This window comes from Heliconius melpomene, chromosome 15 (assembly GCF_056956725.1).
Source record: "Heliconius melpomene rosina isolate 202511_hmr_F chromosome 15, ASM5695672v1, whole genome shotgun sequence".
NCBI lineage: Eukaryota > Metazoa > Arthropoda > Insecta > Lepidoptera > Nymphalidae > Heliconius > Heliconius melpomene.
Window position 1 is genome coordinate 6,914,201 of NC_140403.1, and position 14,322 is coordinate 6,928,522.

The window sequence follows — 14,322 nt, forward strand, 5'->3', positions numbered from 1 at the left end:
TTAGTGCAACTATGAGGAGTTCAAAGTAGCCTTGGCGATGCCCTACAGCATGTCTAGAACAGACCATCTATAAAGTATATTTGTAAATATAATCTAATAATTATATTAATAAAAGAATATTAATATTTAAAAATTATTTTAAAAGAATTTAGACCAGTCGAGGAAAAGGGGCACAAGCGTGTGACTGTAAGCGCGACAGGTGGTGGGTTCGATTCCCGGAAGTGAAATATTTATTTACATTTTCTCGCTCTGGTGTCGAGGCAAACTGCGGTGTTGAGATCCGCCACTCAACACGCAATGCATCCAGAATTTAGTGGTAAGTGTTACAGAGGTGTCTTAATGAGAACAAAGTTTCTTAATACAAAAATATAAAAAAGTATATTTTATAGGAAATGTTTAGTGTATGTAATTCAAATGCGCAATGACATACATAATATTAATATTAAAATATTGTTTTATAAGTAGTAGTATGTATATAAAATTTTATTATTACCGTAATAATGCTATGCAAAACAACTGTTTAAACTAATTATCCTCATAATTCTGATATTAGTATGTAGGTAGGTATACGTTACATATGTTTAATTAGATGGCAATAATAATATATCGCTATACAAGAGCCAATTAATTCTATTCTATTTTTACCTATTGACTTACTTACTTAGGCCGCCGTAGCGCAGTGGCACAGGCGTGCGACTTTAATGCGACTATTGTGGGTTCAATCTGTACTCGGAAGAATGAATTGTTATTTGTTTATATTTTCACTTCTTCGCTCTGGTAAAAAGGGAAAGCGTGGCGTAGAGTTCTGTCACTCTACATGCAATGCTTTAAAAAATCGATGGAAAATGGGGAACGGAGTGACTTATGCTTAACATATATAATATGTTCCCTCTGCCTATCCTGCTATATGCGGGAGAAAAATTACAAAATCCAAGCCAGTAATATACCTACGAGTATTAGGCTATATTTTTTTTTAATTAACAGCAACAGATTAAGGCTCATCTATTGTACATATAAAATAGTTTTATTAGTCTGCATTAAATATTTAAATGAAGAAATGCAATGCTAATCAATACACGAACAAACAACACAAACTTGTGCTTTAAGTAGAATGATTTGTATCTAAAATATTAGATTAGAACTATTTTTTATTTTCGATTTTGAATTATAACATTTTTTTTTTCTATATTTTCTATAATGTAGCACAGAAATGTCATAAGCAATTAACATAGTGTTTACATCAGCTCTTAGTACCGGTTTGCACCCGCTCATTCAACAGCCAAGGTCGGAGACAGGTTTAAAAGACCCGCATTCGCCATAAAGTACAGCTTGAAGTTTGTATGGTAATAACATTTTACTTTTCATATTGAAAATAAAAAAAATGGCACGGTGGCATAAGTGAGAATGTAAACTCGACGATTGTGGATTCGATTCCCACTCGGGGGCATAAATTATTATTTATTAATATTTAACTTTTTTTGCGAGGTAAGGAGTGAGCTATTAAGTTCAGCGACACAACACGCAATGCCTCAAAAATTAAGCGAAAATTGGGTAACGAAGTGTCTTAACACTAGGTTTTCTCTGCCTACCCTGTTATACAGCGTGAAGTTTATAAGGAATAAAACAAAATATGAAAAAGTTCAGTTATATTTAAAAGCTAGTTGTGATTTAATTTATAGGTCCACTTTATGTATATAAATAATCAAAGTTGATAAAGGAAATAGATGTTGTTTTTTATACTTAGCCTAAAGGTAGAGGTTAATTAGCGGTCATCATAAATAATATAGAAATAGAAAAAAACAAATATGTTACGTTAAATCAATTTAATTAAGCTTAAATAAAATAAAATTAAAATAAGAATTAATTTTAAAATAACTGCAACGCTTTTTCAATCACATTTTAGTATAGCTATCGTAGTATAAGTTATTATTATTGAACCATTGTGGCACAGGGGCACAAGTGTGTAACTGTAAACGCATCCGTTGTAGGTTCGATGTCCACTCGTGAGAGTGAAATATTTAATATTTCATACACTTCGCTCTGGTAAACAGCGGGGTTGAGCTTCTCCACTCAACGCTCAATGCCTCAAGAGTTCCGGGGAAACAGGATAACGAAAGTGAGGTCTTAGTGAGAACAGAGTATCTTAACACCAGGTTCTCACGTTCTGGGACACTTAAAATTGCTTGGTGGTTTAACATAAAATCAAAAACTGAACTGAAATTTTGATAATATTAATAATGGCAAATAGATTAAATAATTTTATGTAATGATTTTAAAAATTATTTCACACGCTATTACATAAAGATATTTTAGTCTGTATACATATTTGTAATATTTATAATCTATATCAAATACCAAGCAAAAGTCATTGACATAATATTTTGAAATAATACTCATCTAAAAAATATAAACGTCACATGTGACCGTTTTACATTAGTACTATAAATTATAGCTGGCAAATGAAGTTTAATGCATTGTTTATTTGTTATAGTAATTAACTAATTGAAAATTGTAGAGCAGTAAAAAAGTGTTAAAAATACTAATAAACTAATTGATTTAATAATTTAGAACTATACTACATTAAAATAAGACAATTATAATAGAGAATAGAATTTAGTATAAATTATAATAAGATATCCATGCCTTCATAAATAATAAAATTTAAGTAGGTACATACATATTACATGGATTAAACAACGACAAAAAAGAACAAAAAAATATTAATATAATACTATAAACGCAATATGCTAAAATGTTTGTAACAAGATGACAACTCCTCAACCAGGAAGACTAAAACCTGATTGAGTTGTGCCCTAGGTATTGGTAAATTTAAATACCAACTGAATAAGATGTAGAATGTTTGACATTTTATAAACATCCTAATATACTATTATTATAATATACGGGCCCGACATTGTGCAGAGGTACAAGCGTGCGATTATAAACGCGACAGGGTGTGTGTTCGATTCCCGTTCGAAGAAAAGAAATATTTAATATTTTCATTTCCTTGCTCTATAATAGTTAAGCCACTCGCAATGCCACCAAAATTATTCTGTTATTGGGGAACAGATATGTCTTAACACTAGGTTCCCAGGTTCCCATAGCCTAGCCTACTATATGCGGAAAAAACACACACAAATAAACTATACGATACATATAGTATATGTAGAGTCATTAAAATACAGGTTAATATAATAAAGCTCGTAAACACACAGGTATGTTTCCCAACGTGTGATTACAATCTGCATTTAAATATTGCTCGAGAGTTCATATAAATGTTGTAACCAAATCGTAAGGTGCTAATTTATATTTTCGTAAATAGCGTATAAGTAATAAAAGGTTTATGCAAATATAATTTTATATGCCTATTTATATGTATTGTATAGATAGGAAGGTATTAGCAAATGTATGTATTAAAATATTGGCGAAGAGAACGTTGAAATCCTAAATTTACTTTAAATATCTGTTGATTTGTAAGCTCGAATCTAACTGTGAGATTCTATTCATACGAAAAGTAAATATAAAGAAATCTATTTACAATGACATATCTAGAAAGTCAGGCATTATAAATTTTAAAAAAACGACAATATTTACACAAAGCTACTTAAATATTATAAGCCTAAAACATTTTTAATCTGTAGTCAATGCCACTGGATTTCCTATTAAGTAGCTATAGAATTTCTTAAGGTAATTTTATTTTTTAACTTATAGTGTACCTAAAGAAGTATGCTATCGTCCATAATTTTTAACATTTTGCTATCAAGATCGTGGCTTCCTCATCATTATGGATCATACTGTATTTTGATAATCGAAAATACATTTTAAAACTCGAAGTTCAAACCATTTATTGTGGTCACAGATAATATATATTAATCCGAAAAACATATTTACATTTACAATATATTAAAAAATCGGGACAACCAAATCAACATTTTATTAGATAATTTAAAACGAAAAAACTGTTTTTACCTGTACAACAACACAACCAAAAACTGTATATAACGCATCACTAAAAAAAACACTACACTATCACCAAACATCACTAAATCACATAGGTAATAAACTGATAATTCACGTACATTTCCATGCAAGAATACTTGAAACCATTGGGAAGTTTTGTAAAATGAGCCGGGCAAGTTGTTTTGAAGATCTCGTAGAGAAAGATCGGGCGCCCACGCAAGTGCGAGGCGCGAGCTATTACGAGAACGAATGTCGCGCTAGCAAGGTTGCCTGGAAAACAGCATGTGACCATATAACAAAATAAACTGAATGTTTAATAAATATATGTAAATATATATTAAAAAAAATAAAAAGGAACTTGTTAAGTAAATCAGATTTCGTAATTGTGTGTTTTTTTATTGTATTCGTATATATTTTAGGTACTTTTACTGCTCTTGGGAAGCATGTTCATATAACTTTAGCTGAAACAGTCAAAAAATAGGAATATATTTTTACAATTTACAGCAAATAATCATTGGATGACGTCAATTGTTTGCAAGCAAAATTTATGTTAGAATTTTTTTTCCAAAATAAATAAATCAGCTTCACGGTGTACCTCGCACTCAGCAGGGGACAGAGGGAATCCAGTGTTAGGACACTACGTTCCCATTCAATTTATGATTTATTATAAGAAATATTTAAAAAAACTCACAAGTTTTAGGCGGAAATAAGAGAAATTAGGAACCTTTCCAAGAATTACTATAAAAAATACTTTGAGCTTTTTAAAGTTATATACATTTAATACATTTATTTTAAATTTGTTACATACTGATCGTAGCTTGAATTGGTTAATAAATAAAGTGCAATAATTGAGTTAAAAAAGTTGATTGACGGAGTTTAGCGTCGCAATTTGGTGAGGCGTGAGGAGAGGTTCTGTCTACCCACTCTGACTGGGTGGATGAGAGAATGGAGAGGATGCATGAAAAATAATAATTAAAAAAAATTCTGAATAGATTTACAATTACACAGTATAGGTTCCGTTTTCGTTTTGTGCGAATCTTGAAAAACATAGAAAGTATTGATGGCCTTGTTGGCCTACCGCCAGAGACCGTCAGCTGGCCATGCGCATTCCTGTCTTCATATACCCATCACGCTAATGGAGTAAAACACTGATTGTTCTAGCTTTCGTTAAGATTTTATCTTATTGTTTTTCATTATCATTGGAGATCGTTTTTATTTTTGTAACTATACTTCTTTAATATTTTTATTAAATTAATGTATTTGTCAAAAAGGAATTCGGCGAAAAGTGGGGAACGGAGTGTCTAAGCGTTAGGTTCCCTCTGCTGTGTGCGGGATACAGTGTGAACCTGTTTTACGAGTATATTTAATTTTAATTCCTACAAATATCCTCTTTTAACATAATGTATGAACAATATGTTACTATATTATGTGACGTTATATGAGGATAAGGGGAGCATATAATAGCGGGCCTTGTACCGTCCTATCAGGAAACTTCACTTCTTGGAAATAAATTTTAAATTCGAATAAACTGTTGCCACGGTCATTTAATAAACTCTATGCATATGAAACCCGTGTAAAACATGTATTCTTTAGAAAAAAAATATATTAGTGATTTTTTTATCAGGAGAGAAGAGAACGAAAATAATACTATCCAAATACATAATGTTTCTGCAAGAACAAATGTAAGCATCTAATTTTATAACAAAAAAAAAAAAAATTTCAAATACAAGCCGTAAAATCGAGTCGTAAACTATTTTTACAATTCTTGACGCTTTCAATGCTTCATAAAACACTATGACGTTTACAAAAACGTACGATAAAGACATATAGAGTTTATAGAAGATCGGAAGTAAAAGAACAGAGATCGAATACGTCCCTCTTTAATTTATTCGAAGACTATAATTTCATTAATATGCAAACTAGTTGCGTCGAACACATTTATTTAAATGAACCGTTTGATTATTTTATTCGGATGAAACTTAAATGTTGATTGGCAAGTTATTAAAATGGGAGTGAAATTTAATCTAATATACGAAATCCTTATTATTATGACTAAACTATATTAATTACTGAATTAAGTATATACATATTTTTTTTCTTTAAAAATAGACTTAAATCGTATATAAAGTTTGTAGGTACAACTAGACCGTAGAGAGGTCGTTACACTCTACGAATTAAGCTTTTTAGTGTTAATGTTTACTGTTAAATGTTAATCTAATGCAAGAAAAGGTATATCTATTATTTCATTAAATTTAATATGAATGCATAATATATCCAATATTGTATAAAACATATAAATTTTATTTGGAGACTGAGATGACCTTCTAGTTGTAAAAACTTTTATATACAATTTAAATCTATTTTGGCAGAAAAATATAACTAGCTAGTATCTTTTCATACATTAAATTATTACAATAATAAAACAGCTTTTGAAATTAGTTAAAAAATAACTTTCATGAACAATTCTATATTGTTCATATATATTGTAATTTTTTTTTCAAATTAGGTCATTTTAATTTTGTCAATTGCATTTATATATTTAAAGGTTTCTCGAATACATTTGGTATTGTAATAATTTAGCATAAAATGTCAGTGTTTGTGTCGTAATAGTTCACTTACGCTGTTGGATGAGTTGTGAAAGTTGTTCAGCTGGTTTGACTCAGCCTAAAGACTGTCGTGTCTTCCTTGGTCAAAAATTGGCCTTATTTACTGGTAGAGAAGAATATGGCACGGCATTTTGACGCAGAGAAAAAAATCTCAGATCAGATTGAAAACGGAGAGTTTTTACACTAGATGAAATAAAGTATTTAATATTTTAATTTCTTCGCTCTAGTCTTGAGCGAAGTTCGAGAGCGGCGTGAAGTTTGCCTCCAGAATTCAGCGAAAAGTGGGGAGCGGAGTGTAAAACTTAACATTAGGCTTCCCTCTGTCTATCCTGCTACATGTGGATATAGCAGGAAACCAAAAAAAATGTATATATGTGCATATTATGTGAAGTTTATTAAAAGGCTCTACACAGTACTACAAGAACTATGTATAAAAATAGCAGAAAAAAAATTCTTCTAACAATAAGTGGGTACTATATAAGAAATATTTTAAAACATAACCTTCACTTTACACAGCTTTGCCGTGATCTACATAATTATTATATGCAATATCGAAACCAACCTTCTTTTTAATTGCGCATACATATTTTCAAATCATAATTTTAAAAAATATTATTTCATATTAATCAAGTACATTGCCAAATTATTTAATTATAAATAGATCATTTCTTATACAGGCTATCGTTATTATATGTATATAAATAGTGTTTCGAAAAGATCACAGATAAATGGCTAATAAATGTCTGTATAATATGATGCGGCGTTCAATTCCGTGATTGATCACGCCATGAACATGGGGAACGGAAGTGTCTTAATGGGAACAGAGTGTAAACATTGGGTTTCCAGGTTCCCTCTGGCTACTATGCTATGTGTGGGATACGATGGAAAGCTAAAAAAAAATATGTTTTGTTTTATACTTTGTAAAGATCCATACCTATATTATAAATTCGAAAGTAACTCTGTCTGTCTGTCTTTTACGCAATCAGGGCCAAACCGCTAATTCAATTGTGATAAAATACTCATATAGAGATACTTTAGGGTCTCGGGGTGAACATAGGATACTTTTTTTCTCATATTTGTAATTTTTTCGATATATACCAATATATTCAAATACTTATTAATTTGACATGCAATTTATTCCGCCATGTTAATAACAACCGTCGCTATGCGACCGTTGCTAAGCAACGATTTGCAAAGTTTGTTGTTAGAAAACGTCACCCAAAATGAGCTTGCTTAACGCATCTCTCTATTGAAAACTGAAGATAATTTCATAAAAATATTTAATAAATATTCGTATAGTTCAAGCGGGCGTAGCCGCGTTCGGGTCCACTAGTAATATATAAGTGTTAATTACTCATTATTCTTTATTAATTTCAATTCATTATAAATGCCTTTTTATATTTTATTACTTACATATTTATGTGAACGTACGAGTACTTTATAAGTCCTAGATCTTAATTATAAGTATACTTCCTCATACCTCCTAAGAACATAACACCAAGAGTAAATAGCTCAACAGCTTGATGGCGCTAATAAATTCATGCGTGAGCAAAACTAATCGATTTGGCAATCGAGTGGACTATGCAGAATGCGAGTCGAATATGAATCATTTTTGGGTACAGCGTCACTTCTTTAAATAAATAGTGTGGAAAATATTGTTATAGCAACTGGTTTTTAGGGTTCCGTAACTCAAATAGGAAAAACGGAACCCTTATAGTCTGCGTTGTCCGTCTATCAAGACTATTATTTCGAGATTGTGTTGAGGTATTAAGCTGAAATAAATATCAAATGAAATTAGAAGAAAAAATCAAATTAGATTTATGATGGAAAAGTGAGCGGTAAGAGAGGTAGGGGGAGACCTCGCTTGACCTTTGAAAAAACAGTATCAAAGATACTGGAGGAAGGTCAGGTAAAAAGCATGAGGACCCCCCGGAGGGCACGTATGAAAAGGTTGATGACTGTGGACGAGGCGAAAGAGGTAAGTAGAGACCCTAGCGTTTGATGCTCTGTTCTCTCTGACTACCCCGCTAGGGATATAACGTGAAGTTAAGTTAAGTTAAATAGGAAATATGCCCGCAAACTTAAGTTTGGCAACTTTTATATATTGTACTTTCCGCTAACCTACAATCGTGAAATTGGTACGGAAGCCTCGCTGGGTGAGTCCGACTCGAACTTACCCGGCTTTTTATTTTTAGTCATTAAACAATTCATTTAATAAACCTATGTATGTGAAGCCTATAATTAACTATATAATAAAAATACTTTTTATTTTTTATTATTTTATTTTTATAGCAAGAAAGTATTATTTCAAGGTTATTCAGTTCTCATATATAAATGAAGAGTTTTATAATACATACAAAAACATATTTAAAAAAACAATTAATGAATAAAAACAATACAAAATGTAAAACAGTCTGTTAGAACCAACGGAAAGTGACTAATCTGTGTAACTCAAGTTACAAATAATTAATTAAACAGTTACTTTAACAATTTCAGAATATGTTTATATATATGAGAACAAAAAACGTCTATTTGTTTGTCTTCTTAATTTTTTAAAACACAAAATTTCACATTATAACCTTATCAAGAAATTTCTCTTAATCGTCATATCGTGACATTTAAACGATAATGTACCATAGGAACATTATGAATTTATTCTACAAAACTTTTCAACCATTTAGTGGGTTAAATAGCCTAACATTAAAATTGGAGGTTTTTGGCAATTATGTGGATATTTCTTTTTATCAGCATCACGCATAGACACTTCGCTTCCGAGTGTCCATCGAATTCTGGAGGTATTGCGTATCTTAACACCACTTATGGCGGAACTTAACGCCGCGATTTTGATATATTTTTATATAGATATTGATCAGCTCAAATAGAAAAACAACACTATTGTTGCACTTTGCACTATTTGAATTAAAATCACAAGCAAACGAATGATAATAATTCCACAGATTCTAATAAGAGAATGAAAACAGAATATTGTATCACTATATATACATACATTTCTCTCGTTTCTTCTATATATAAATATTTAATATTATAAATAGATATAATTAACATTAGACGTGGAGACAAAAGCCGAAAGCAGACCTCACCATCAGATAGACTCTAATAATGCTCCGGAGAGAGAGAGAGAGAGAGAGAGAAATAGATATGATAAACAAGTAGCAATAATGATGTGGCAATAATAAACGGTATCTGACAATACATCAATGTGCACTCGTACTCGTGTACTAGGAACACAAATCTCATTACAATTATGTAATGCTATGGTTTCATACGCTTAACGCTTCGCCTAAGGCCATGGACTTTGGTATAGTTAGCAAATGTTAGATTGAAATACGATTGTTAATTATTATTAATATTTTTTTTAGCGTCACTCTGTTTTCCGCACACAGTACACAGAAGGAACCTAATGTTAAGACACTTCGTGTACCATTTTTCGCCGAATTCTGGAAGTATCACGTGTTGAGTAGCGGCATTAACGCTATACTTTGAGTGAAGACATGAAAATATTAAAGTTTTCATTTCCTCAAATGGAAATCGAACACACAACCTCCTCACCTTTACAATTACGCCTTGGGAATAGTCCACGACTGGCTTCTAATTATTATCTACTAGAATAGCAGCTTGGCGTGCGAATTTATTTTGTATTAAATTATTATCAACACAGCGCAGGGGTCAGCGTAAATAAAGATCGTAAAATGAGACTTTTAGTCAGTCACTCAGTGAATATTTCTAGTTGCTACTCATTTTAAATTAAATACAAAAATTAATGTGCAAGTACTTTATTTTTTACTTATCTACTGGGTAGTAATCTTTATTGGTCACTTAAATTCTATTTTTAGGATTCCGTACCTCAAAAGGTAACAGAACCCTTATAGGACCACTTTGTTGTCTATTTGTCAAGACCATTTATCACGAGATCGCTTGGAAGTATCAAGGTGAAGTTAATATAAAATATTCAGGTCTATGATCCCTGTACTTCCCGTTGACTTACAATCATTAAATTGGTTCGGAAGCCTTACTTAACCGGTTTTTTAAAATCAAATAGCACATCTGTTCCATAGAACATATTACATACTTCATTACTTGTAACATTCAGATAACACAAAAAAATATATAATTATACATTATTTATTATATATTTTTTTAGAAAAGTCAAAAAAAAATATTCATACGATGACGACAACTTTCAAAGAAACAGTGAAGTAATATAAAAGTATGTATTAAAATCAGTCAAGGTCAGAAGTTCGCGGCGGATTAAATACTAGGAAGGATACTTTCACTTTTCAATGGTTTTAAATTGTTAGATGATGTTATAAGTATTATAGAATCATGAAGAAGCATTTTTTTGTTATAAAATTTTTATACTAAATCCAAAATTATTCAATTTCATGCTATATCGGACGACCTTCGTCGTAGTAAGTACGAAATTTATATTTTTTTATATGAGAAAAACATTACAATTAACTAGTGACTAAATCTGAAGGATATATTTATAATATAGGTCCCTAATTAGTTTCGTTAGATAATAGGCGGTAAATTTAAGTTTTAATTAATGAATGATTATCGTAAAAAAAAACCCTGATACGAGTGTGAGAAAACAGTGTCCCTCTTAAATATTGCATTATACTTTGTCTGTGCATATCTCGTCTACAAATTGCGCGAAAACATTATCCTCGATATAAGCATGTTACTTCATTGCGTTTTTAATATATATCCACTTCTATGAAGTTATTACAAAAAGAAATGAACATTAATTAACGTCACAAATATCGTATTTACCACGTTGGTAACTTTAATCTGTCGTACTTAAGTACTAAACGCGAATAGTTATGGAAGTGGAAGTTTATAAAATTGATATTTTTTATTTATATAAATATTAATTAAAAAAAACTAAAATACACGCTTTTGTTAAAAAAATAACTAAAAAGTGTTTTATTTATTTGAACATTGTTGTCATTCCCGTTGAGCTACAATCCGGAAATAAATACGGAATCCTCGGTGGGCGAGCCCGACTCGCACTTGACCGGTTTCTTCTTTTGCATAAGTACGCAAAATTTCAATTTAAACACGACAGGTTGTGGATTCGATTCCCACTCGAGAAAATGAAATATTTAATATTACCATTTGTTGTCGTGGCAAGCACGGTGTTGAGTTCCACTATTCAACACGCAATGCCACCAGAATTCAGCGACAAGTGGGGAACGGAGTGTTTTATCACCAAGTACAAAAAAAACAATGTAAACGAGTACATTAAGTACGTATGTATGTAAAACAGTATGAACAGCTGAACATATTGTAGGTCGACAGACCAGCAGGACATTTGCCACGTCTCGATGAATCAATTGTCTCGAAATGACCCCGTGTCCGCACTGACAAATAGCTATATACTGGGTCTGATTTGTATGAGGGGGCTCGTTTCCATTATAATTTTTTATTTATTATAAGAGAGTGTGGCTGTAACGTAGCGGTTGTGAGTTCGATCCCCACTCGAGGAAGTGAAATATTTATTTACCTTTATATTTCCATTTCTTCGCTCTGGTGTCGAGGCAAAGCGCGGCGTTGAGTTCTGCCACTTAACACACAATGCCTCCAGAATTCGGCTGAAAGTGGGGAACGGTGTGTCGTAACACTAGGTTCCTTCTGCCTACCGTTCTGTGTGCGGGATACAGCGAGAAGCTGATTTTTTTTTATTATAACAATCTCTATAGCGATGTAGAAATTTTATGTGAAGGCATATATGAAGACATATTATGAAGTTCAAAATGCTCCTCAAAGTTCAAAATGCTCTTCCTCATATGTAACAATTGCACTAAGAAAGCATTGATTTCTCCTATTGCTATTTTTATTTGCTGTCTAATTTTAAAGTTTATTGTACTATTTCCGTATAAGACATAGAATCTACACCCACTTCATTTATAGCTTCACGCGGTCCGCATATAGCAGGGTAGGCAGAGGGAACCTGAGAACCTAAATTACCTCTTTACTGTAAAAACGATGATTTAAATATAAATTACATATAATATGAAATATCCGTAGGTGTCAGTGTAATGTGAACCAACTCTTACTGCGCACGGATCTTGTTTTTTCCGGTATTATAAACATGCTTGTTTATTTGCATAAGCGGTAACAATGATGTCAATTATTCTATGAAAAAAAATGTCGCATTTAATTTCTAGTTATAAATCTAAAAAATATATAAAATTGCGTGACAAGCGTGTGACTGTAACGACCGTTGTGGGTTCGATTCCCATTCGTGGGAATGGATTATTATTTATTAACATATATTTTCATTTCACTGCTCTACTGCTCTATTACGATAACGCGGTGTTGAGTTCCTACACTCAACACGGAATATCTCGAAAATTCGGCTGAACGGAGTGTCTTCACACTGGGTTCCCTCAGGCCTAGCCTGTTATATATTTGGACCCCAGATAGTATAGAATACAGTAGAATAGACCTAGAACAGATAGACGCCACATTTTGCCTCGACTCTGGAGCGAAGAAATGACAATAATATAATATTTCATTCAGAGGGTGTCCAGACTAATATCTGTCCGATATTGGTTTGTGGGCATACGGGTACGCGACCCCGGATCCTCGAGCCGCCACTCTTATATCCTCATCCAGTCCGTAAGAATGGTGTCCCCCCCCTCTCCTCCTTCCTTAGCTCCCTCCTTCCTTTTCCTATCCTACCCTTCTATTTTCCTCTCCCTTCGGTTTTCCCCACACAGGGGTTTGGAGGTCAGACGGCAGTCGCTCCACGAAAACCAAAAACAGCCACAATATGGAACGAACCAACAACAGACTGGGTACGGCTAGGGCGTCGCCGCGAAACGACGCGCAGGCACATCGCCCTACACCTGCGACAAGTGGGCGAGGGCTACCGTGTCAAGTACGGGCACGGTTAAAGACGCAAGTACCCAGAAGGAAACTCCGCTTTGCAACGTGGAATATTGGCTCTCTAACCGGACGATGCAGGGAACTCGCAGATGTACTCATGAGACGTCGGGTCCAGTGTGCTTTCCTCCAGGAAACTCGCTGGAAGGGCAATAAGTCCCGTAACATCGGACAGGGTTACCGGCTTATATACACTGGGTCACCTTCGGGTAGAAACGGTGTAGCGGTAGTGCTATCTGAAGAGCTACAGAATGGGCTCCTTGAAGTTGACCGTCGCTCCGACCGCTTGATGCGAGTGAGGGTACTGATTGAGGGCGTTATCACAAACTTAATCAGTGCCTATGCTCCCCAGGCGGGATGTAGCGCGGCCGAAAAGGAGACATTCTGGGAGCAGTATGAAGGGGTGCTACTTGCTGTGCCGTCTACCGAAGTGGTCTTAGTTGGGGGGGACTTGAACGGGCACGTCGGTAAGGCTGCTGAGCCGTATGAACGTGTTCACGGGGGTTTTGGGCACGGTCTTCGCAATACAGAGGGAGAAAACATTCTGAGAACCTGTATTGCGTCTGATCTGGCCGTCGTGAATACGTTCTTCCAAAAGAATTCTCAGCACCTTATCACGTATAAGAGCGGGTCCCACTCAACTCAAATAGACTACTTATTGACCAGACGGTGTCATATGGGCAGGGTAACTAACTGTAAGGTCATTCCAGGCGAAAGCCTAACGGCCCAACATCGTCTTCTTGTCATGGACTTTAACGTCACTCCGAAGAAGAAAGTAGCCGAGAAACGTAGGCCTCGGATCAAGTGGTGGTTGCTGAATGGACCGATGCAGACCAACTTCCTG

At 33.5% G+C, this 14,322-nt stretch overlaps 1 protein-coding gene across 1 annotated transcript in view; it reads right to left on the reverse strand.

Moving 5' to 3' along the window:
* The window catches only part of LOC146531535 (extracellular serine/threonine protein CG31145), an 81,515-nt gene that overhangs the window by 57,898 nt on the left and 9,295 nt on the right, over positions 1 to 14,322 (reverse strand). The gene's annotated exons all lie outside the window — the stretch shown is intronic.